Raw genomic sequence first — 25446 nt, 5'->3', positions numbered from 1 at the left:
GCATGGCATAGCTCATAGCTTCTATGAGTTATTCAAGCCCCTTCGCTACGGCAAGGCATTGATCCATGAAGGGGTAGTTAAAAGTAGAAGTCGGCAAATGTGTCCTCATTTTTGCTCTTCAAAATATGGCAACCCAAATAAACTGTTGTTTCCTTTTGGTCTGAAAGAGGCCAGATACTGATAGCAACCTGTTGAATTTCCACTATTTTAACAAGCCCTTCAAAACACCTCTCTTCCATCTGCTTAAGTCAATGCGTTTGTGTTTTTTTAAATTAAAAGAATACAATTTAAAATAATGATATCAGCTTAAAACAAACAACACTTATCTCCATGCTAGGAAAAGCTTCACCTATTACATTTTTACGGCTGCAGACCTGAGCACACTTACTTATCGTTGAACAAAGTGGGGCTTGTGACTATGTCAAGACTGCAGCATAAGATTGCAGTGATTTATTGAATGGGAGGGGGCAGCGGATGCTTCAGCAGGGGGTATGCCTGACAGCTGTTTCCGTGCTGCTTTGACAGGTGGGTCAAGTAACCCATCCATCAAACAGATGGGCTCATAGCATCCTACGTTTCTCATGCAATCTCTTGCCCTTTGCCCCTATGGCTACTTTGCAAGCTCTGGGGTTCTTCCAGTACAGGATGGGCAAGTCAGACACGCAAGCACACCCGCCTGGTTATTATCCTCACATTCTCTTGCTTTCGCCCACCAGCCTCTCAAATATTCATTAAGGCTCCTGCGAAGCCATCCTGCTTAACTGAGACCTTAGGGAAATTATAGCCTTTCTAGAGCAGGAACAGGGTATCCTGTTCTTCAACGAGTGAATAAAGTAATCTTGTGCAAAGAAAGAGGAACCGTCATCGCTGAGACGGTATTTCATTCCCCTTGGGTTGCCAATTGACACACACAGACATCTATAACCCAGGCCTGGCTTGTTCTTGTGCCTCGAACAGCAAGCTGGATGTGCAGAAGTCAGCAGATGGAGGTTTTTCACAGCAAGGAAATAAACTTGCTAATGTCTGTGCATCAGACTGCTATTTAAAGGCACAGATTCTGAGGATGACTGAGAAGTTGGGAGCCCAAAACTGAATTTTGATGCTGTCTCTTTGCAGTTTGATGCCGTGTTGCCTAGAGAATACTGAAAAAGAAACAAATGCAACCCAATATAAATTTTTAGCATTTCAGTCTTGGAAAGAACTGATGTTCTGCTCTCCCCTGATCCTTCCCATTCCCTGGTATGATTGCCATATTTTTGCCCTATATCTGCTCCAATGCCTATAACAAGCAGGCTGAGGTGCAATAATTAAGCAGTTGAAGCTTTTCTTCCATGCTAGGAAAAAGCTTTGTTGTTGTTTTGTTTAGTCGTGTTTTTGTTTAGTTTGTTTCATGACCCCATGGACCAGAGCATGCCAAGCACTCCTGTCTTCCACTGCCTCCCGCAGTTTGGTCAGACTCATGTAGGAAAAAGCTACATTTGCTAAATCTCTGCACTTGCAATTCTGTGCACGCTTTCTATGCAAGGCCCAGCAGGATTTCCTTCCAGCTAAAGACCCATAGGAAGAGGGAGCATGTATCAGGGGGCTGCTATCACAGAGGAGCAAGAGAAAGGGGGCAAATGCATAATTGCATTCGTCACCTGAAATTCTTCTTCATGTACCCTCTCAAAGGGAAGTGCAGAGCTGGCCTTTTAAGTGGTGGCTCCCCGTTTGTAGAATTCTCTCCCTACGAAAGCACCCCTGGCACTACCACAGTCTCTTTTTAGGTGCCAAGCAAAAGCATTATTACTAACCAGGAGGCTTATGGCTTTTAGTTGAAAGGGTAGTTAGATATGTCAGTGGCCTTTGTTTTGTGCTCATCCTTTAAGTGGAGTGGGCAGGACTTGTTCCTAAATATATTATGCTGCATGAGTATTTTGGTCTTTTTTTATTGCTGCTTTTTACCCCGTTTTGCGCGGTGGGTTAAACCACTGAGCCTAGGGCTTGCTGATCAGAAGGTCGGTGGTTCGAATCCCCGTGACGCTCCTGTTGCTCGGTCCCAGCTCCTGCCAACCTAGCAGTTCGAAAGCACGTCAAAGTGCAAGTAGATAAATAGGTACCGCTACAGCGGGAAGGTAAACGGCATTTCCATGTGCTGCTCTGGTTTGCCAGAAGCAGCTTTGTCATGCTGGCCACATGACCTGGAAGCTGTACGCCGGCTCCCTCGGCCAATAATGTGAGATGAGCGCCGCAACCCCAGAGTCAGTCACGACTGAACCTAATGGTCAGGGGTCCCTTTACCTTTACCTTAATGTGTTTGCTATTTTATTTGTACTGCGTAAATCGCTTTGAGGCATTTGAATGCAGAAATGTGACCAATAAACATAAAACATAATAATAATGCAAATCCAGCTAGGTACAAACATGTTTTTGATGAATAAATCTCCCATTTGGCTTCATGTATCTTCATCAGAGGAAATTGTTCAATGATTTAACACACTCAAGGTTGTCTCTCCTCCTCTTATTCCATTCTAGCAGTCAGAAGGTTCCAGGTTTGATCCCCAGCAAGTTGAAGTAGGGCTAGGAATCTCCTCTATCTGAAACCCTCAAGAGCTGTTAGCAGTCAGTGTAGACAAACACTAAGCTTGATGGACCAAACTGAGGCATCTCTGGGTAGGTCTAGGAGAGAACACTGCCTAAAATCCTGCAGGTAAAAAAAGGTAAAGGACTCCTGGACGGTTAAGTCCAGTCAAAGGCGACTATGGGGTTGTGGTGCTCACATTGCTTTCATGCTGAGGGAGCCTGCATTTGTCCACAGACAGCTTTCTGGGTCATGTGGACAACATGACCAAACCGCTTCTGGCGCAAGAGAACACCGTGATGGAAACCAGGGTGCACGGAAACGCTGTTTATCTTCCTGTCACAGCGGTACCTATTTATCTACTTGCACTGGTGTCAGTGGTGAAGCTAGCTGCTCAGGGACCCATGCCATGCACCCGGGGGGCGGGGCTAGCCACCCAGGGGGGCAATTGGCATGCAGCCAGATTGATTGGTGTAGCGATCGGTGCCCATTGGGGGGGGGACTGGCGCGGCGACTGGCACCCGGGGGGGGGGGCGATTGGAGTGGCGATGGGATCCCAGGGGGCGGCATGGCAATCTGCCCAGGGGGGATTTTGTCACCCCCCCTCAGGGATGACACCCGGGGGCAGACTGCCCCCACCGCCCTCCTTCCTACACCCCTGACTGGCGTGCTTTCGAACTGCTAGGTTGGCAGGAGCTGGGACAGAGCAACGGGAGCTCACCCCGTCGCGGGGATTGAAACTACCGACCTTGGCAAACCCAAGAGGCTCAGTGGTTTAGACCACAGCGCCACTCGCGTCCCGAAATCCTGTAGAGCTGCTGCTGTCAGTGTAGATAGTACTGAGGTAGATGGACCAATGGCGCAACTCATTATAAGGCAGCTTCCTCAGTTCCTACATGCAGAAGACCTACATTTCCAAGGCCCAGCCCCCTCCACCTCAAGTTGTGACAAGCTGGCTTACAGAGATGGCAATACGTGGTGCAGCAAGGTCACTTGATCACTCCACAAAATGGTGTCTCCCTCAGCTACATTTTTATGCACGTTATCTCTCCCCCCCCCCCAGTTTTTGGCAGTTCTAGTTCAATTTAATAAGGAAAAAGAGGGGCCTCTTGCAAGCGTTGATACGAAGGCGTTGACAGCTTTGGAAATCAAAGACTCCATGCCACACAAAGTTCTTTTTCCAGAAGCAATTTAGCTTCGGATTGAAGGGAGAGAAGCCATCTCAAGCAGCCAGTGATCCGATCGCATTAATATCGCACCACTCTTCTCCAGGCCCGTAGACAGAACGATTTGTGACAGATATGATGGTAACATATGCGTTGTTAGATGAACAATGAGCATGAGGTTCCAACTAAACGCCACCCCATGAATTCTTGCTGCCTGAGGCAAAGTGCAAAATGGCGCCCTCCATTTAAGAGCTGTTTGACAATGGAACGGACTCCTTCGGGAGGTTGTGGACTCTCCTTCCTTGGAGGTTCTTAAGCAGAGATTGGATGGCCAACTGTCATGGGTGCTTTAGCTGAGAGGGGGCTAGACTGGATGGCCTTTAGGGTCACTTCCAACTCTGCAACTCTATAATCCCCTGTACAGAAATTGAATGGCAGTTGAGTCTGCTGAATCTCAGGCTGCTGAAGAGACCAGAGGCCATCTTGGCTGTGAGTCCTGGAAGACCAGCTCCCTGCCTTGCAGGCTTTTTCCACCTGAGGTTGGTAGTTGTTCCTGGTAAGTTATCAACAACAAACTTTGGTGCTCATGAACAGCAGCACCAGCACTGCGATCTGACCAAATCCTCATTTTTCTTTTAAAATAAAAGTAGATCAAAATATTTTTAAAACTCACAAGTTTCTAGACCTCATGGTGGATTAGATTGTCTTGCATGTAAGCAAATCTATATAGACACAAGACCAGTGTTTGGAGTGGGTGCTTTTCTGTTGCATACAGCCACTTATGCAAGCTGAGGCGCTGGGGTTGTCTCAGGATTCCCGCAACTTGAACATGTGGTTGTGATCACATATTTGCATGCAAGAGTTGTATCCAACAAAGTTCTATCCGGAATAGACCCATAAAAATGAATGGGCATTACCAATCTAGGCCCATTAAGTTCAACGGGAATGGTATTCAGTCCCAACAAATTGTAGCGAGGGCCACCAACTCAGATGGCTTTCAAAGAGGACGAGGCAGGTTAATGGAAAATGAAACTATCAATGACTACTAGCCAAAAAAGCTATGTTACTCCCCCACTGTTGTGAGCAGCATGAAGGGAATCACAGGAGAGGAGAGTGCTGTTCTGCTCAGGCACTTCTGGTGAAATCTGGGTGGCCACTGTGAGAACAGGACAGAGCCGGCCCACCCATGAGGCAAGCTGAGGCAACTGCCTCAGGCAGCAAGATCCACAGGGACAGATTATATGGCCTCCAAGGAATGCATCACCCAACATTGCTGCAGTGGCACTGACATGCTTCCCACATGCTGCCTCTATAGGAGCCTCTTGACCAGGCTTCCTCAACCTCGGCCCTCCAGATGTTTGGAGACTACAATTCCCAGCATCCCTGACCACTGGTCCTCCTAGCTAGGGATAATGGGGGTTGTAGGCCAAAAACATCTGGAGGGCCAAGGTTGAGGAAGCCTTCTCTTGACCAACAGGAGAGGTGCTGTTGGTCTCTTCTGACCCTTGTTCCCACTGTAGATCTCCCCCCCTCCACTAGTTTTTGATGTAGAGGGCAGAAGAGGGCAACCAAAATGGTCAAAGGCCTGGAAACAATGCCTTATGAGGAACGGCTTAGGGAGCTGGGTATGTTTAGCCTGGAGAAGAGAAGGTTAAGGGGTGATATGATAGCCATGTTCAAATATATGAAAGGATGTCATATGGAGGAGGGAGAAAGATTGTTTTCTGCTGCTCCAGAGAAGCGGACACGGTGCAATGGATTCAAACTTCAAAAAAGAAGATTCCACCTAAACATTAGGAAGAACTTCCTGACAGTAAGAGCTGTTCGGCAGTGGAATTTGCTACCAAGGAGTGTGGTGGAGTCTCCTTCTTTGGAGGTCTTTAAGCAGAGGCTTGACAGGCATATGTCAAGAATGCTTTGATGGTGTTTCCTGCTTGGCAGGGGGTTGGACTGGATGGCCCTTGTGGTCTCTTCCAACTCTATGATTCTATGATCCCTTATTCCATGGCCGTGCCATTTTTGTGGTCTCCATCAGATGCCAAAATGTATTGGGAACAGGATGCTGGACTAGTTGGGCCACTTGTCCAGCAGGGCTCTCCTTCTGTTCCAACCTGTTCAGCTTTCAGCCTTAGGCTTCTCTTACCTTTGCTCCTCTCCCCCCCCCCCATCACACACACACACACACACACACACACACACACACACACACACACACGGAAGTAGATAGCATCTTCAAATTTTGCTGCAATTTCCATGTGAGCAGGGAACTACACAGCTGGCAGACTTCTCATTTCTTCCGCCTCCCTTTGCACATAAGAGCCTCTCACTATTCTTGCACCCTTGAACCAGCTGCTGCCTTCCCTCCCTCCTCTCTCCCACTTCCCTGCCTCCAACCGGGGACGGGGTGGGGGCGCAGCTGCGGTTGCAACCAGCCTGAGCTAACAGCAGGTGGCTGCCCGGTGACTGACAGCCCTCCCATGACGTCATGCAGGTGGGCAGGGCGCCGGGAGGCGTTCTTTTTGCATGACTATAGAGGCAGTGGCTGGTAAGTGACAGAGGGGAGCTTATCAGTACACAGGGAGAGAGAGAGTGGAAGGAGGGAGGGAAGGAAGGAAGGAGAGGCAGAAAAGAAAGCCGAGCTCTCTCTGTGTATGTGTGTGCGTGCGCTCGCTCTTCTCTCTCTTTATGGCCGGTGCATTTAAATATGAAATGCATCTTAGGTGAGGCTTCCCTGCGAGAAGGGAGATAAGAGATCACCAGGACCATCCTTCCTGCCTGGGCTCATTCAGCTGGCTGGGCTTTTTTTTCCCATAGGTGAGTAGCTCCATTCTTTTTTCCCCAGAGATGCTGGTTCTCAATTAGTTCCGAGCAGCCTGTGTGTGTGTGTGTGCGTGCGTGCGCGCGGGGCTGCATGATCTGCGCTCAGGAAGAAAAGAATAATAATTCTTATTATTAATGAAATGAGATCCATAGCCAAGAAGATCCTTCCATTTGGAGGGGCATATAGAGGAAAAGGAGGGGGCGAAGGAAGGGAAGAGCTTCGGAGGGGCTTTGCTCGCCTCTGCGCCTCTTTTTATCGGTCCTATAAAGAACGCTCTCCTTCTCATTGTCCGGGGGGGGGGGGAGCTGGTCCTCCGCCTTTTAGTCCTAGCCGGATTGTTCCAGGGGGGTGGATGGGAGCTGGTGGAGGCATCGGCGGCTGCCTTGGCTGCCTGGGGTTCTTTCAGGACAGGGTGGTGGGAGGGAGGGAGGGAGGGAAGGCGAGAGCAGCAAAGAATGAATGACGAGACGAGTTTGGCTGGGGAGGCATCTTTTCCTCGCTCTCGCTCCTTCTTTCTCTCCACTGCCAGCATCCGAGCTAGGCAGCCCCGATCCTCTTTGCGCGTTTTGGTCGGGAGGAAGCCCATCTTAATTCAGAGGGTCTTGATTTTAATGGAAAGCCCTTCCTACATTCAATGGGACTTAACTCCCCAACTCAAAAGCGCGCAGAATTGCAGCTTTGGGGATTGCTTAACCGTGGACCTGGGAGAGAATGTATTGTTGCGTTTATGAAAGGCAATGTCTTTCTTTCTTTCTTTCTTTCTTTCTTTCTTTCTTTCTTTCTTTCTTTCTTTCTTTCTTTCTTTCTTTCTTTCTTTCTTTCTTTCTTTCTTTCTTTCTTTCTTTCTCTCTCTCTCTCTCTCTCTCTCTCTCTCTCTCTCTCTCTCTCTCTCTCTCCAAGCTTCCCTTCTTGCTCTGTATTGCACTGAACCAGGAGATTTGCACTATTGTGCTCCTTGCGCCAAGTGGGTAGGCGCCGGAAGAGGGTTTCCCCCGGGGCCACCTTTCCACTTCGGATTCTGATGCCCGCTTAGCACTGGGGTGAGCAGGTTGGAAAAGAGGCGAGGGGGGTGCATCCAAGCGAAAGGGCTGTAGCTCAGTGGTAAAACACCTGATCTGCGTGCAGAAAGTCCCAGGTTCAGGTCCTTGGTTTCTCCAGGTAGATAGAGGCATGTCACAGTTCCTGGATAGCCGCTGCCAGCCATCAATAAATATTGATTGGTTTTTTAAAAATCACATCACAAAATCCAGTCTAAGTAAGATTAAAATATTGTGAAACCGAAGTATTACAAAGGGAGAAAGATTGTAGCTCAGTAGCTCCAAGTAGAGCTGGGAATGTCACCCTGTCTGAAACTCTGGAGAGCTGCTGCCAGTCAGTGTAGACAATACTGAGCTAGATGGATGAATGGTCTGTTTCAATGTTTAATACTAGGAGCCCTAAGGGATATGACCACGGTCCTTTTCACATGGTCTTGCATCCTCCTTTCCTAAGTCTTTAGCCTTTACTATCAGTGTCATGAAGGCTGGTGATGGCTGTTGGCATCTGTCTGTCTCGAGAGACAATGGAGTGCGCCTCCGGGGGTGAAGTCTGTGTTAGCAGCTCCAAAATGACCTCCTCTGGGTTCAAGCCTGGGCAGTGTGTCCGGAGGTTCTGAGCTGCCCAGACGACAAGACCCCACCCCCTGGCATCGCTGATGTGGTCCAAAGGAAAGCAGAGCAATATGTTTGGCACCCGCTTGGCTTGCAGGAGTTGCCGGAAGGAGGCGTACAAGTTGCCATCCAACTGCCTTAGGGACTCCACTGCGGATTTGTTGCAGGGTTTACTCCTTTGCCATTTCTTCTCCTGAAGATGTCTGGCAAGGCAGCACAGGTTTAGGACCAGAGTTTTCCTTCTAAATGGACTGCCTTCTCAGGTGGATGAGTCCCATCTGCCCCTCGCTTCCCTCCTCTTGATTGTTGGACCCACTATGGGTCTCCACTTCCAAGGCAAGAAGGTGACTAGCTGTATGTTTTCTTGGACATAGCAATAGTGTATTGCAGGGACTGGGATACTACATGATAACGACCTGATTCAATAAAGACTGCTGATGCCTTGGGAGTTAACAGTGCAGCCCTAAACCATGTCTATTCAGAAGTTAATTCCCATCAAGTTCAATGGGGAAGTGGGTGTAGGGTTGCAACCTTAGAACAATGTTGGGGTGAACTGGGACTTTGCTGGTTCAACGCTAAGCTCTGTGGCAAGCATTTTTCCAGCGGTCTGGGGGAATGAGCTGTCGGCCCCAGCAATTCATCTGCACTATGGAGGCAGTTTTGGGTTGCTTGACTTCCCCAATCTGGGACTCTCCCCCGTCTTTCTTCATGTCCTTCTCGAGTGGTTTTACCTGGCTGGAATGTGTCCTTGAACTCGGGCAATGCATTTTGTTCGCCTGGATGGAGGATAGAGAGGTCTGTTTGGGAACCAGCCTACTGTATGAAGATAACATTTACATTTGCTGCTGCACTCCTTTCGCCCCTGCCCCTGCTCCCCTTTGGCATATGCCCGCCGCCCCGGGAAGGGTGCCAAGAAGGGAGCGGGTCCCTCGGTGTGAAAAAGTCCCCCACTTGAGCTGTAGAGTCAGGGGCAGCCTACCTCTGAGAACAAGTTGCTAGGGAACAAGATCAGAAGCAGTCCCCTTCATGCCCTTATCTCATTTTGCTTCTTGCAGATCAGTTCTCACCCCCCAGTGCCTAAGCAAATGTGTTCAGCGAGGTTACCCGTAAAAAAAAGTTAAATAAATGTACACCTGTATTTCACGTGGGACCTGACAGGTATTGTACAGACATTAAACAGGAATCAAATTGCTTATGAAGTTGGCTGCAGACACACCAGATAGCAGTTTTAAAGAAGTGGAGTCACTGCTGTGGAAGAGGCAAGGTTGTGCCGGTGCTGTGCAAACTCACTGGCAGAACCCCTGGCATCTGCCTTGTCTGTCCCACTCTCTGCCTGGTAAGCAGGAGCAACCTGCCTGCCTGGAGGTCAGGTGAGTGTCATTGCCCAACTGCACCACCTGCCACTGTGTTTGGCTGGAGGTAGCCAACATGGGCGCTCGGTTGAACTGCAGCTCCCATGTCACTCCATGTTGCCCTGGACTAGGGTCACAAGGGTACCTTAGCAAGCAGAGACAGGGTGGGCACCTGACAGAGTGGGCTCTAATCCATGAAAGCTTCTGCCACCACGAATCTTTCAGGTGCCACAAAGGACTCAATTGTTCTTGCTGCAACAGGCAAATGGGCGCCACAGGCTTGCAAGGAATACTGGACTAGGTTGACCTCACTGTGCTCTGGCAAGCACTTCTTATGTTCAGAGGCCAGATTGTTTATGCATTGACTCCTGAATATGACTCCTTTATAAATGAAATATATATATAAGCAGACATCATGGGGATTCTGTTTCATTTTTTAAAGCAGGCAACACAAGCCATCAACTAGTTTCAACATTGCTGTTGCATTGGCAGCTCCCAGACCACGCGCGCCCCTGCCTCCATATATATCTATGATGTCTAATCCAGTCTCTCTCCCCCACCCCCACCCCCGCCCAAGCTATAAGCCTGCCTTGCTTGCACATTGTTTTTTTGTTTTTTTTGCTGGCTCTCCTGCGCTTTAAAAGCCAGCGTTCCTATAAAACCCAGACCTGATGCCTACAGCGTACAAATGCTTCTGTTGCAAATAACTGATTTACATTTGTATGAATAAATTCTGTTATGCTGTAAGTGTACATCGCAGCTCGCCCATTGGCTGAATGCATCTTTTGCTGCGCTCATGCTTTCAGATCTACAGAAGAATCCCTTTTGGTAGTTAGTCGCCGCACCTAGTGAGGTCTGTGTTGTAGGGAGTGTGTTCTCTGTGGTTGCCATGCTCCAACATTGGGTGAAAGACCAGTGGGTGAAAGGCGCAACTCTTTCCCCAAGCCTTTGAGGAGTACCAGGAGATGTTTCCACTGCAATTTGATGAATGTTGTGTTTAGTATAGCTTATTATTATTATTATTATTATTGCCAATTGTTGCTTTTCATTGCCTATCCATTTACCTTCCTAGGACCTTTGGGCCAAAGGTGGATTATAAGCACTTCTAATAAACAGATTCATAAATTGCAGGTTTATAAACCTGTTTATTGAGCATTCGTTCTGTTTGATTTGTGAGGAGATTTGACGATGTTGGCTGTTTAAGGAGCATTCGTTCTGATTTGTTTCCGGGGAGGTTAGTCAACATGGTTTCAAACCATTTCCCTGTGGCTTTCCTTACTGTAAACTTTTGAGGAAGAGGGGTTGTCGCGCAAGGCCTTCCAATGATCTTTGAGTTCGCAAACTTGAATTTGCTGCTAGGTGACTGGATCCCACCTGAAAATAGTGACGGTCTGGAACTGCGTGGGTGGACTGAGAACATGACACCACACTAACCAAACCCGCACCCTTTGCATGCCACCCAGGAGCATGGAATTTGGATGCTGTTGCATGGCTATCGATGCGCAAACTGTATTAATATTGGTGCTCATTGACAAGCTGCTGCCTACAAATTTTCCGCTTAAACTAGTAAAGTAGCAAGGTACTTATGTGCACCCCAAACTTAAAAGGAGTTTACTTGCGGCAGATGCATCCCATTTGTGGCACACAAATTTATGATAAATTCCGCAATAGCAACAGTGTTAGTCTGCCATGGCAAGAAGCAAAGAAGAAACTCAAGACACTGCCCCCACTCCCAAAAGACTGCAATTTCAGACAATGGTGCATGCTCTAGTTATCTCCCACTTGGACTACTGCAATGCGCTCTATGTGGGGCTACCCTTGAAGGTGACTCGGAAACTACAACTAATCCAGAATGCGGCAGCTAGACTGGTGACTGGGAGCGGCCGCCAAGACCACATAACACCGGTCTTGAAAGATCTACATTGGCTCCCAGTACGTTTCCGAGCACAATTCAAAGTGTTGGTGCTGACCTTTAAAGCCCTAAATGGCCTCAGTCCAGTATACCTGAAGGAGCGTCTCCACCTCCATCATGCTGCCCAGACACTGAGGTCCAGCACCGAGGGCCTTCTGGCGGTTCCCTCGTTGCAAGAAGCCAAGTTGCAGGGAACTAGGAGAGGGCCTTCTCGGTGGTGGCACCTGCCCTGTGGAACGCCCTCCCAACAGATGTCAAAGAGGAAAACAACTACCAGACTTTTAGAAGACATCTGAAGGCAGCCCTGTTCAGGTAGGCTATTAATGTTTAATAGATTGCTGTGTTTTATTTTTCTGTTGGAAGCCGCCCAGAGTGGCTGGGGAAACCCAGCCAGATGGGCGGGGTATAAATAATAAATTATTATTATTATTATTAGATCTAATGTGGAGTAGTGGATAGCTTGCCACACCAGAATTGGGAAGACCAATTCAAATCTCCTCTTGACTATTGGGTAGCCTTGGGCGTCTCTCTCTCTCTCTCTCTCTCTCTCTCTCTCTCTCTCTCTCTCTCTGACCTACTTCACAGGGTTGTTGTGAGGTTTAAATTTGGGGGGTATTGAGGAGAAATATATATGCTACCTTGAACTCCTTGGGGGGGAAACGTGAGATGTAAAGGCAATAAATAATTGCTAGGCACTTGTAACCGGAGAACGGGAAGCTTAGTTCAAACCAGCCTTTGAAATTTGGGCCCAGGTGCAGATTTCTGCTGCTTACTGCTTCTTAGTCCTTGTTGACAGATCACAGTGAGAAAGTGACAGTGAAAAACATTAAGTGCTGGAGTTGTGTCAAACTTCAGAAGTGCCGGTAGGTAGTTTCGTGTCTTAATTGTGTCACCTTTAGGCAGGTGTAGGAAACATGGGAAACTTCCTTGTAGACTCTGGCTAGCTTGGCATTGTCTCCACTGATTGGCAGCAGCTGTCCAGCGTTTCAGGCAGGGACATTCCCAGCCTTACCTGGAGAGATAACCCAGGATCATCTGTTTACAAAGCAGCTGCTCTGCCATACGTAACCCTTTGCTTGTGAAACATGCAAATAATATTGCTTTCCATGCTACGGGAGTTTTTCTTGCATCGCATTGAAAAATATTTAAAGAATTGCTTTTAGGATAGGTTTTTTTAATTTAAAAAAAGGTTCACTTTTTAAAAAGACGGGGGGTAGAGGACCCCCTCTAAGGGTGACGAGAGGACAATTAATTTTGTTAACATGCCAGCATTTGAGACTACGTTATGTCCAATTCCCGCAGAAAAGGTCTTAGCACTAGAATAGCTCTTATTACTATTGCCCCCACAGCCACACCACACAAAATTGCTCCTCTGTCTTGCCATTTGGAAGCTTTCTAAGTCTGCAAATGCCTGAAAACGATCCCTGTTCCATGTGTGAGATGAAATTGGAATTAACTGGCGTTCTAGTCTAAGCTGCCTAACTATGGTTTTGGGGTTTGTTTTTGTTTGTTCGGTTTTTTTTAAAGTGTGCTAATATTAAGCTGAGTTATCTGGCTTCGGCTTTCACTTGCTTGGCCTTTTCTGGATATGCAAAGCTAGCGTCCAAATCCTCTTAAATAAATCTTCATCAGTGCCTCTTAGAATGCGCAGCCCAGTTTGCAAGAAAGTTGATTACATCACCGCTCCCATGAAGGAGTCCTCCTGGACGCTTATATATCAGTGCTCGACGGCAAGCCATGGGTTCAGAGCCCTGTACAAACATGGATCGCAACAAGGCCCCCGTGACAGCTGTCAGTGTTGCAAACCTTGTTTTACAGACATTTTGGAAGGTGAAATGTCTTGCCTGAGGCTATACTGGAGAGACAGCAAAACTGATGGAAGTTAACCTCCACCAGTGATTCATAAGCAATAGGGCAGCCATGGTGGCGTGAGGTGTTTAGAAGAGGTAGCTTTGATGTCCCAGGGAAGGGAGAGATCAGCTGATAGTGCAGGGCAATGCCAAATTTAGCATGCCCGCAGCTAGCTCCAACTTACCTCCTTACTTACAACCAGTCTGGGAGGGAGGTGGCAATCGTTGTCTGCTTTCTCCTCCTCCTCTCTTTCAGTGTTGTCCTTGCAGAACTCAACAGGGAGGAGAATGGGGAGAAAGCTGGAATTAGTTTAGAGTATATTGGACTCCACGACATTTGTGTAGGAAAGCCCTGCCCAATACAGATAGGTGTTAAATGTTGAGAAGGCTTGAAGGAACGGAAGAAGGGGGGGAAATATAGGGACAGAACTACCTAAAGTGTATAGAAGCGTATTCATGTATGCTACTACAGTGGCAAGAATGTTACTTGCCCCAAAGTGGAAAGAAGCAGAAGTCTCAGCAAAGGAAGAATGGATATAAAAACTTAAGGAATATGCAGAAATGGCGAAAGTTAAGAAATCAAGATGATTTTTTTAAAAAATAAAAGAATGGAAATGGTCTGTTGAATATTTACAGATACAGTGGTACCTCAACTTATGAAGACGATCCGTTCCGCGGCCACGAAGGGGGTCACGAACATGGGGTCACGAAGAGTTGGACACGACTAAATGACTAAACAACAACAAAGTATGGGGGAGTTAATGGGAGGACACCAAAAGGGGACTTTGCAAGCCTTTCTTGTTGCTAAGAGATTTTGCCCACAATCTGTTATGTAATGGTCTGAGGACCTCGCTGCCCTAGCTATATATGTAGGATGCATGTACTGATACTGTAATATTATTATTCATACACTGTTTTTATTTTTATTTTCCTCTCCTCCTTTCCCTTGTTAATTTTGCAAAAAATAAAATACCTGTAGTAGTAATAATAATAATAAGGTTGCACTGAATCCGGTGAGTCAGCCAGGGCTACACTATACCACACTGTGGAAGATAAGGCTATGGATGATTTCTCGCTTTTTTTTTTCAACATACTTTTTATTAATTTTACAAAATACAAAAAAAAACAAAAAACGGTACATACATAAACACCTTTTCCACCTCCTTCCTACCCACCCACATGGGTCCTCCCCTGCCACAGAAGTATCCCATGTATGTGAACAGTCAGAGATGGTCCATTTTATGCTTGGATTTCTGTCCTCCTCCCCCTCCCCTGACCCCAAAGCCCCCCCCTGCCACCAGGGAGCTCCAGCAAACCAGGGCAGTACGCAGGAGGCCATCCATCCAACCATCTATTGTCATACCAAAAAAAGAGAAAAATAGAAATAGGAAAAAAGAGAAAAAAGAAAGGGCAAAAAAAGAGAAAAAAACAATACAAAACAGAAAAATTTTTCTTACATTCATAATTGTAAAACCATATTTTGTGGGCTTCCCCTCCCCCCCTTCCCCGGTTTTCATCCCTTTTTTATCATCTGCAACAGTTTCTTACTTTATAAAAATACACCTTTGTATCTTATACAACTTATAAATCAATTGTTAACATTTTCATCTAATATTCAAATCACTGAAAAATCAAAGGATGATTTCTCGCTTTGACCTCCAGTGTCAGGGACTGCATGCCCCTCTGACTATCAGCTGCTGGGGAACACAAGTGGGGAGAGAGCTGGCTTTGTGAGAGCAGGATGTTGGACCAGGTGGGCCTTTGGGTCTGACGTAGCAAGGATCTTCTTATAGGTGGCTGTCCAAGTACACTTCATACAGATGAACGACACAGTAAACGCATGAAATGAATACTGTACGGCTAATATTCAACTTGAATTGGTTCTCACCATGCTAGTACCTTATCTTCCAAAACTCGATCAATCACATGTGCCCGCTGAGAGGACAGAATAAATTCCATTCCCCAAATTTATTTTCCACATTGATATGCGTAGCAGAAACCCAAACCACAATTCTAGCTCGTTTCATGGTGGATTTTATAGCTTTCTCTTTCCTAATAGTGAAGTGCAGTAAATACAAAGCCTATCTAATCTCAATTTCAATCTCAATCTCAATCTCTGTGTGTACACATGGAGAGAGTGAGAGAGTAAGGTGGAATGCTGTTTTGGATAAGAATGTAAGAAAATGCAGAGTCATGGGTTTGAGCCCCACATTGGGCAAAAGATTCCTGCATCATAGCGGGTTGAACTAGATCACTCTTGTGGTCCCTTCCAACTTTACAAATTCTATGTGAAGTTTAGGTGGGTTCCCATGAGGCAAGACACAGTGATACCGTAACAGCAAGAACCTTTATGGAACTAATAGAACTGGGCGACAGTGGCAAAACAACTGCTTCTATACATTTTTGAAGGCCTGCGCCACTCCCACTCCCAACGTGATTGGCTGCCTAAACTTCCAAGCTGCAAATCATGACTCAGAGTTTAAGGGCCAATGGCGGAGCCCAAATCCTGAAATGTTCTGTGATTGGCTATCGTGTATCGAATCAGAACACAGGGGCTCAGAATCCTTAGTCCAGACTCAAGCTCAGGCAAACACAGACCACTGAATACATAACACTATGAGAAACTGCAAAGGTCCTCACCAGCACCCTTGTGGAGAAAAGTTGTGAGAAACAATAGAAGCAGCCTGGTCATTTGTGCTGCCCACTATACTGTACACCACGTACCCAAAGATTTATGCTATGGAATAGGTGACCCCGGAGGACGAGCCCCATTTGCCTCTCACTTCCCTCTACAGCACATGCAGAAACTGCCTTCTTGACTGTTGGACCCAGTCAATCTGCTGGAGCCTGTGTTTAGGTGCAGGGGAAGTCCCTAACATTACTGAAGGTCTGAGACCCATCGGCTCCCCTCACGTGGTTTAACTGGCCATTAGAAGCTGTTCCCAGGGTGTGGCCACTGTGACACGCTGACAGCTACTAGAAGCCACAGGTGAGGTTGAGGACCAAAGGTGGGCAAACTACCCGCAAAAGGAGCCCAATGTGCATGCCTGCCAAGTTGCTGTCAGAGAAATAAGGGACTGGGCCGGAAATAGCAGACCGGAAGTAGCGCTGCTGCCATTTTGGAACAGGGCAGAGCAGCATCAAAAGTCGCTTCTGAGCATGCTCCGCCCAGTTCCAAAATGGCCGTCGCGCCAGAATAAACCGGGGGGAAACAAAAAAAAATCTGTTTTTTCAGCTAGGAACAGCTGGAAAAACGGGGATTTCCCAGGGAAAACGGGAGACTTGGCAGCTATGCCAATGTGTCCCCTTATCAGAGGTAGTACCCCTCCCCTAACACCCTATAAACCCCTGAGGCATCATAGCACGAAAAAGAACACTTCTCATGCACCTCTTCTAAAGAGGGTATTTGGAACAGGGGTTTCTGTGGAACATCTTAAGAAATATAATTGCAATTATAAATGGCGTTTGTTTGTTGTTGTTGTTTTTTAAAAAAATCCCCTATGGCGAGCATTTTTTTTTTTTTGCAAAACCAAGTATGCAAAGTAGATTGAAAACGAGGAAGGAGAAAAATGGTAGATAGTTCTGGATACTACTCCAGTTGTTGTTGTTTAGTCGTTTAGTCGTGTCCGACTCTTCGTGACCCCATGGACCATAGCACGCCAGGCACTCCTGTCTTGCACTACTCCCTCCAGTAAGGAAAGTAATTTTTAGTACATTTGAGTTAATTATTATTGGAAACCTTTCTCGCCACCCCACCCCGCCACCCCGTTGTCCTTTTTGCTCTGCTAAGTATGGGATTCTTGTACTCTTGGTTTTGTTTCATCTCCTTTCGCATGCCACCCACTGTGGTTTTCACTACTCATTAAGTGAATTTCTCAGGCAGCTGGAATGCTAACTGGCATTTCTGAAGATTCCTTTCTCCCTTTGCCCCCCCCCAAAAGCAACTGTTAATTCGTGGCATCAAAAAAAGACAATGAATTAATGAGGGCAAAATGAGTGAATGAAGGTGAGGATCAAAGATACCGCAGAATGCAAAAGAAAAAAGAAAGAAAGGGGAAAGAAAGGTATCCTGATACCAGGATTACTAAGCATGTTATGGGCCATACCCAAACTCAATTACTTGCCTATTTTGGATAGAGATAAATTAAAACAGGTTTTTAGAATATGGAAAGCTGTGCTAGTTGGTGACATATGTTTTTAAATGAGTGTTGGGCTGCAAAGGAAGAGCCAAACACTATGCCTTTGTTTGTTTGTTTATATTTATTTACTGCATTTATATCCCACCCTATTTTCCAAGGAGCTTCATGGTTCTCCCCTGCCTCATGGAATTCCCACAACAACCCTGTGAAGTAGGTCAGCCTGAGAGGCAGTGACTGGCCAAAGGTCACCCAGTGAGCTTCATGCCTGGGTGGGGATTCGAACCCTGGTCTCCCAGGTCCTAGTCCGGCACGCAAACCACTGCACTACACTGGCTCCCTAGCCTTGTACCTTTCAAAAAGAGACTTAGGGACGCAGGAAGATGCCTTGTAGCAGGTCAAACCATTGGTCCATCTACCTGAGTATCGTCTACACTGAATGACAGCAGTTACCCACTATTTTAGGCAGGAGCTCTTTCCAAGATGACAGGAGATGAACCTGGGATCTTCTGCATGCAAGGCAGGTGCTCTCATGGGCGTACCCAGCATGGGGCAGGGGTGGGCAGCTGCCCCCCCCAGAAGCAAAAAAGGGAGAGCACAGCACGACAGGCAGGGACGCTGCCAGCTGTGCTCTGCCTCAGCCTGCTCGGCTGAAGCAAAACAGCAGCAGCAGCAGCAGCAGCAGCAGCAGCAGCAGCAGCAGCAGCAGCAGCAGCAGCAGCAGCAGCAGCAGCAGCAGCAGCAGCAGCAGCAAAGCTACCTCCTTTGAGAGAGACCTAGACCTGGGCTAACTTCAGCCCACACTACTTCAAGTCACAGCGAGCACAGCACAGAAAGTGCTGCCCCACAATGCTCTGCGGCACTTCATTTGCATGTACCCAGATGGGTGGGGAATAATAATAATAATAATGGTGACTGGTTTTCCAAAATATATGCTCCTAAGTAAAATGTAAAGTTTGAACTGCAACCTTCATGAAACAGCAGGCCTCTTTTCTGTTTGTAGTGAAGAAAATGGGCTATAAGAAAAATCCCAGGCAATTATATTTCTTTAGCAGCCTAGAAAGCTGTGCACATCCTTCCCAAAGCATAAAATAAAAGAGCTCTTATGCGTCTGGCCAAGGCTGGGAGCAATAAATTGACATCGGTGGTTGGGCTGTTAGCTTTTCTCCATTGTTACCACTGCATTTTCCTTTCCTTATTTCCATTCACCTATGGCCAAATGCTTCCCCGTGCGCACCTCCCCGTCCTATTTACATATATGGACAGTGTCTCTTTGAAACTGCCTGCAGCTCCACCAGCAAAATATATATATATATATAAAATAAGGATGCACCATTGTGGGAAACAAACAGGTTTGCTGTTAGGCTTGCAAAGCAATGGGTTATGGAAGGCTGATCTCAAGGCCCAGGCCCATTTGCATGGTTGCAGGGCAGTACTTCATATAACCTGGTCCCCCAACCGAGTAGGGCTTTAAAAGTCACCACCGGCTGTTTAAATTGGGCCCCAAATCAATCAGCGGCCAATTCATCTGTTTTAGGGTGGCCAGTTGCACATTGCCAAAAAAGCGGGCAAGCAACATCAAACAATAGTACAAGGGTATATGGTAATTTATGGGTATAGATTCAAATCATTTCTTTACCTATAAATTATCTTATGCAATACTGTAATTTAAATATAATAACTCTATAAAGCCTGTGACCAGGTGACGTGTGTGTGTCTGTCTAGTCTGCTGTCCTGGTGCTGCAAACTGTGGATGGAGAATGCCCTTTGACACCCTTCCTGTTTTCCATTTTTATGGTTCTCCATCTTTAATGGATCGGACAGCCCTTCAAATATAGAGGATTTGATCCGTTGGTCCATTTGTCCAGTCAACTAAATTCCTACGCTGGCTTGTTTGTAGTAAAACTTCTAAGCAGCTTCCCAGAAATATTGAAACAGGTAATAACTTTAAAGATAACTAAAATTAACAGCTGACAGATCCTGAAGCTGAGGCTCCAATACTTTGGCCACCTCATGAGAAGAGAAGACTCCCTGGAAAAGACCCTGATGTTGGGAAAGATGGAGGGCACAAGGAGAAGGGGACGACAGAGGACAAGATGGTTGGGCAGTGTTCTCGAAGCCACCAACCTGAGTCTGACCAAACTGCGGGAGGCAGTGGAAGACAGGGGTGCCTGGCATGCTCTGGTCCATGGGGTCACAGAGAGTCAGACATGCCTAAACGACTAAACAACAACACAAAATTAACAGCAATGAAGATTAAAGCATATCAACAGCCATGTGCCTGGATAGACTTGCCTAAACAAAAATGTTTCAAGCAGGCACTGAAAAAAATAGAGCAAAGATGCCTGCCTATCGTCAATAAGCAGGGGGTCCTACCACAAAATATCACTTTCTTACAACTGTGGAGCAAGTATTATGTGGTACTTGTAGCAATACCGATTCCACTGGAAACTGTAAGATATGGCATTGTGCGAACCTCCATAAGCTGTTTACATTGGTTAATGGGCACTGTCTTCCTAGCTCCTGAGCCTAGCTCTTGTTTGTACACTGTTGCCTGCTCTTCCATGCCTCTCCTCCTGAACCCACTCATCATTTAGGAAACATCTGTGTCTTACTAGAGTGGTGATACTATAGAGATTCCTAGGAGGTGATAGGAAACCTTGCATTTGGCCACTGGCATCTCTCCAATCGCTTTCACTTGGAGCAGGCCGAACTCTCCACTCTTTAATAGGTAAAAGGTAAAGGGACCCCTGACCATTAGGTCCAGTCGTGACCGACTCTGGGGTTGTGTGCTCATCTCGCATTATTGGCCGAGGGAGCTGGCGTACAGCTTCCAGGTCATGTGGCCAGCATAACAAAGCCGCTTCTGGCAAACCAGAGCAGCACATGGAAACGCCGTTTACCTTCCCGCTGTAGCAGTTCCTATTTATCTACTTGCATTTTGACGTGCTTTCGAACTGCTAGGTTGGCAGGAGCTGGGACCAAGCAACGGGAGCTCACCCCGTCACAGGGATTCGAACCGCCGACCTTCTGATCAGCAAGCCCTAGGCTCAGTGGTTTAACCACAGCGCCACCTGGGTCCCTCCAATCGCTTTCACTTGGAGCAGGCCGAACTCTCCACTCTTTAATGCCCACCCTTAATTACCAACCAGAACTACATTGATTGGGCAGAGATGAATAACTGTTCAAGCCCACAAAACATTCCCTGGAGATAGCATTGTGTGGATAGTGTCATTATGCATTCTGGTCACTAGGTGGCTTGGGACTATACCCAGATTAAGTCATGCTGGTGTTCTGTTCTTGCTTAAAAGAGAGACGATAAAGATCTGGCCAGCTCCTTGATTGGCATCTATCCCCTTGAGTTTTCCATAACACCAATTAAGGAAAACAGACTTGCAGCGAAAAAGTTTTGCTGATGAAAATCAGGACATGTGTCCTTTGGTGCCACACTCTTGTGTGTGCCAGCTGACTCCGGTGAGAGTGTGGCATCACAGCCTGTAAGCACCGCCTCCTCCTCCTCCTCCCCAAGCTTGGTGGCAGTGCTGGACATGGGGAAACGGGGCATTCTGGAATAAAATCTGTAATTCTGGGATGTCTGGGGAAAATCAGGACACTCAGAAGGGTATGTTATGATAGGTTCTTTGCGTTTTCATTATGTATTTTTACGCTGTAAACTGCCCAGTGATGAAAGGCAGGATATAAATTTAAGAAATTAAATTAAAAGACAAGACTGGTTAAAGGTGTGGCTTGGGGAGGGGGGCGGTTAGGGAGGGGGTTTGACCTGAAGGGACTCCCAAAGGCCATACAAAGGAGTGCATTTGGCTCTCAGGCCTGAGGTTCCTCACCGTTGTCTTTTAAGGTCAATTGGTTCTTTTTTAAAATGAACATGTTAAAAACAGTTGCGTATTTTGGGAGACTGGAATGGGAAGTGCATTGGCAAAGTCACAAACACTCACTAATGTGCCCTCCGTAGCTGGCTCTTCATAGTTTTAGAACCACGACAAACAGTTTCAGCAGCATCATTCCCCCCATCTCACCATGAGGCAGGAGAAAGGTCCCTTTGTTTTGAACGCAGCAAGAGTGCCTTCCAACCTGCACTTGAAATGTTGCATCTTTCTGGACGCTCCTTTGTATATTGAAGATGTTCCAGGAAAGCCCCCCCCCCCAATATGCTTTTATCCATCTCTTGGATTCATTAGGGAAACTACAAGAAGAGGTTTCTGATGAGGAAGGGAGGAGGTTGTGTGTGTGTGTGTGTGTGAAGAGAGAACTGAAGCCCCACTTGAAAGCTCATTAACCCTCTACTCTTCAAAGGAAGGAAGAGTAGGGGAGGCAGGGGCAAATGCCTCCTGTAATATGCGCAATGTCCTTTCATTCATCTCCAAAATGCCTCAAATTTAGCATGCTTCAGATTCTGCCTGGGAAATGAACATAACAAAAAAAAAAAAGCCTGAGAGGCAGAAACAATAACCTCTGAGTTCTTTCCTCCATTCTTGAATGGGGAAAATGCTATTTTCAACTAAATGCATCATATAGTGACAGTAATAACACAAAGGACTTAGCTTTTCATCTGACGTGGCACATCCCTACATTTTAAGGAAATGAGTCAAGTCTGCTTCCCAGGCTTTGTTTCATTTATCACAGAGAAATATATTGCATTTTTTAAAATCCTGTCCTTCCACATACAAACCTAAGAAGAACATTGCTGGATTGGGCCAAAGGCCCACCTAGTCCAATAGCTTGTTTTCACTATGACCATAGAATCATAGAGTTGGAAGAGACCACAAGGGCCATCCGGTCCAACCCCCTGCCGAGCAGGAAACACCATCAAAGCATTCTTGACATATGCCCGTCAAGCCTCTGCTTAAAGACCTCCAAAGAAGGAGACTCCACCACACTCCTTGGTAGCAAATTCCACTGCCGAACAGCTCTTACTGTCAGGAAGTTCTTTCTAATGTTTAGGTGGAATCTTCTTTCTTGTAGTTTGAATCCATTGCTCCATGTCCACTTCTCTGGAGCAGCAGAAAACAACCTTTCTATGATTCTATGATTCTTTGCTTGGAAATTAAGCAAAGGGTCTGCTGGTTTCTCTTTAAGGTTTCCAGACTCAAAAGAGAGCAGGGCAATTAAAGACACAGAAGTCCTAATACTGTAGGGAGGCTGCGATTGGGAATGCGAGGAATATACCAGTGCAGAAATAGGACTGAATAAACCTTTGTGAGAGGTGACACTAACCAAGCTGATTGACTCCAGGGGCCTGTCACTGGGACCACAGTTGACTGTTCTGCTGCTTGGAGGTCACTTCTTATCTGTCCACCTCGCACGTGTAAGGCTATTTAGAGAGACTCTTCCTTAAGTACAGACAGCTGGCTGGAGTCCTCTTGTCTGCTCAGCTCACCATGTAGCACCAAAAATGCAGCACAGATGGGTTACCCATTTTAGCGATGTTCCTTTTTAATTCCCCCTGCCTCCCTGCAAAGGTTAATGCTCCTAATCTCATTATTGCTGTAGGACCTGTTTTGGGCTGCTACTAAAGCTGGCTCCTTGGTACAACCTTTGATTCCGCCCCCCCTCCAGTGTGTCATGGGAACGGCAAAAAAGTCACTGGGTATATACAGTGCGTTCCGTCCTGTGCTATTTTAGGATTTTGATTTATGATGCAGAGCTCTCTTTCTTTTCTTCTTCTTCTAAAAATTTAATTCCTATAAGGAGATTGTGTAGTATTGTTTATTAAAATGCACACTGTATGTAGGCGTCTGCTTGGGAAGATAACGTTTCATCAATAGATGCATCTCTCTGTGTTGTTCCATGTTCGTGCCTTCTTGGAAACCGTATCCCCTTTTTTTCTAATCTCTCAAGTGTGAGGACTGTCTGTAGTTATTTAGGGAGGGGGGTATATTCTGCATGTTCTCAGAGGCACCCTTGTCTCTTGTTCCACACACATCAGCACTGCTAAACTTTAGCCCCACTATTAGGAGCTGGCTGGGGCTGATGGAAGTTGGAAGGACTCTTCTTCATTTGAGGTTTTAAAGCAGGGGTTGGATGGCCACCTGTGAGGGATTCTTTAGTTGTGATTCCTGCAATGCAGGGGGTTGGACTAGATGACCCTTGGAGCCCCTTCCAACTCTTCTATGATTCTGAAGGCCACAGATCCCCCCTTCCTTGATTTTAAACCCATTTCCCACCACCCACAAAGGGCAAAAAGCAGTCTGGGTGCTATATTGCTTGGGGAAACAATCCAGGAAGATAGGGTTAAGAACCTTTCTTCACCTGCTGTTTTAACTCAATATACTCCCAGCTGCAGGTGGCGCTGTGGGTTAAACCACAGAGCCTAGGGCTTGCCGATCAGAAGGTTGGCGGTTTGAATCCCTGCGACGGGGTGAGCTCCTGTTGTTTGGTCCCAGCTGCTGCCAACCTAGCAGTTCGAAAGCACATCAACGTGCAAGTAGATAAATAGGTACCGCTCTGGCGGGAAGGTAAACGCCGTTTCCGTGCGCTGCTCTGGTTTGCCAGAAGCAGCTTAGTCATGCTGACCACTTGACCTGGAAGCTGTACACCGGCTCCCTCGGCAAATTACGCGAGATGAGCGCCGCAACCCCAGAGTCGGTCACGACTGGACCTAATGGTCAGGGGTCCCTTTACTCCCAGCTGTAGTTCAGTGCTTTTAAAAGTTGGGAGATGGAATCTCACATTTTGTTCCTCTGAGTGGGTAGGGTTAATGGCACATTCCGAAACACCGTCTTCCAGAAATATATCCAGATATAGACTCAACTGTTTCTGTGTAGAGGAACTTTAAAAGTTCCCATTGGTGAGCTGTTTTGGAGCAACGACTCCAGTTATGTAAAAGTTTACGAGATTACGAAAGACAAAAGAGTGCCTGCTGGCTCAGGGAAAATGTATTTCTGAGACTCTATTGCAATTTAGGTTGAAAGCTCGGTCAGGTTACTGGTGCCAGTTATCTTCTTACATAAGATGGGGGTGGGCAGCGGGCATTTTTTCCCAGCAGCATGGGTGATCTGAATGTGTCCTCCCTGCGTTCAGGCTAACTGTACTTTTCCACTTCTGAGTAGGTTGGCCATGTGTCTTACATTAAAGCAGACAGTCCTATCTCTGGCGGACTCCTATCTCTGAAGGACTGTCCAGCAAGTATGTTTGTAGGATTGCCATATGTCCTCTTTTCCCAGGACACATCCTCTTTTTCATGGGTAGAGTCATCAAGCAATCCCTAGAAGTCGGCAAATGTGTCCTCTTTTTGCTCTTCAAAATATGGCAACCCTAGATGTGACAGGGGGAACCTTGGGCCCTTTGGGGGTTGCTGAACTGCAACTCCCATCATCCCTGACCATTGGCCATGATTGCAGGTGATGATGGGAGTTGTAGTTCAGCAACATCTCAAGGCATAGCTGCCAACTCCCTGGGGCCCTGGGTGCCCAAGCATCCACAAAATTCTCCCTGAAGGGACCGGGCACCCACAAATTTCGGGGCCAGGGGCATGCATGCTGCATGGCACCCATGGCCCCGGACAACCCACAGTTGTGGGGCCAAGCTGGCACTCCTGTCTCAAGGGTCAAAGATTTTCCATACCTGAAGTTCACTCTCAGTTGCTGGAGCAGTTTGTATTTATTTCTTTCATTTACGGAATTATTGGATCATGTGGAATTGGCAAAGTTAACAGCCAAAATAAGAGAGCCTAATTGTTTTGTGGAAGAATGGCATGGAATTTTTTGGATTACTTAAATAAATACTATAGTATGAATTCCTGATCAGGATTCGAACTATGAACAGAAGGAATTTGAGATTTTGTATTGTTGTTAGGGTATAAGATAGAAGAAAGGGCACAACAAGAGAGAGAAATAAAAAAAACACCCTGGAAAATGGGGTGGGAAGTTGACAAAACAAAACAAAACAAAAATTATGTATTGGAGTGTCTATGTTAAGCTTCGGAAAATTTAATAAAATATAACTGAAAAAGAAAGAAAGAAAGAAAAGAAAACCTCCAC

The 25446-nt window shown here is 46.7% G+C and overlaps 1 protein-coding gene across 2 annotated transcripts in view; it reads left to right on the top strand.

Moving 5' to 3' along the window:
* Positions 1 to 6277: 6277 nt before the first annotated feature.
* MAPK4 (mitogen-activated protein kinase 4) overlaps positions 6278 to 25446 on the top strand; it is an 81056-nt gene continuing 61887 nt past the window's right edge. For both annotated transcript variants that reach the window (XM_060280363.2, XM_088652867.1), the window contains exon 1: positions 6278 to 6540. The gene's annotated coding sequence lies outside the window, so the exon portion shown is untranslated. The remainder of the gene's footprint in view (positions 6541 to 25446) is intronic.

This window comes from Zootoca vivipara, chromosome 10, assembly GCF_965207765.1.
Source record: "Zootoca vivipara chromosome 10, rZooViv2.hap1.1, whole genome shotgun sequence".
NCBI lineage: Eukaryota > Metazoa > Chordata > Lepidosauria > Squamata > Lacertidae > Zootoca > Zootoca vivipara.
This window is presented reverse-complemented; position numbering and strand designations above follow the sequence as displayed.